Genomic DNA, 212 nt, shown 5'->3' with positions numbered 1-212 from the left:
CCGGAGCCGGGTCCCCCAGCCGCCCCGGGCAGCGTCTGCTCGGAGATCCCGCGCCATCCAATCGCCAAAAGCCGTGGTTTGCACACCACATGTGATAAACGCTGAAAATGGATTCTGCCCGCCCGGGACCTATCATTAAATATTTAAAATAGAAAGCTCGCAATGGCAACGTTTCTTCCCCAGCTCCAGCCAGAACTGAAAGAGAGGGAGGG

The 212-nt window shown here is 56.6% G+C and overlaps 1 protein-coding gene across 1 annotated transcript in view; it reads right to left on the bottom strand.

The window, feature by feature from the left end:
* BMP7 (bone morphogenetic protein 7) overlaps positions 1 to 212 on the bottom strand; it is a 78,680-nt gene that overhangs the window by 72,947 nt on the left and 5,521 nt on the right. The window lies entirely within an intron of this gene.

The sequence above is a fragment of the Myotis brandtii genome, unplaced genomic scaffold (assembly GCF_000412655.1).
Source record: "Myotis brandtii unplaced genomic scaffold, ASM41265v1 scaffold647, whole genome shotgun sequence".
Lineage (NCBI taxonomy): Eukaryota > Metazoa > Chordata > Mammalia > Chiroptera > Vespertilionidae > Myotis > Myotis brandtii.
Note: the sequence above shows the minus strand (reverse complement) of the source record. Positions and strands in the feature narration are given on the sequence as shown.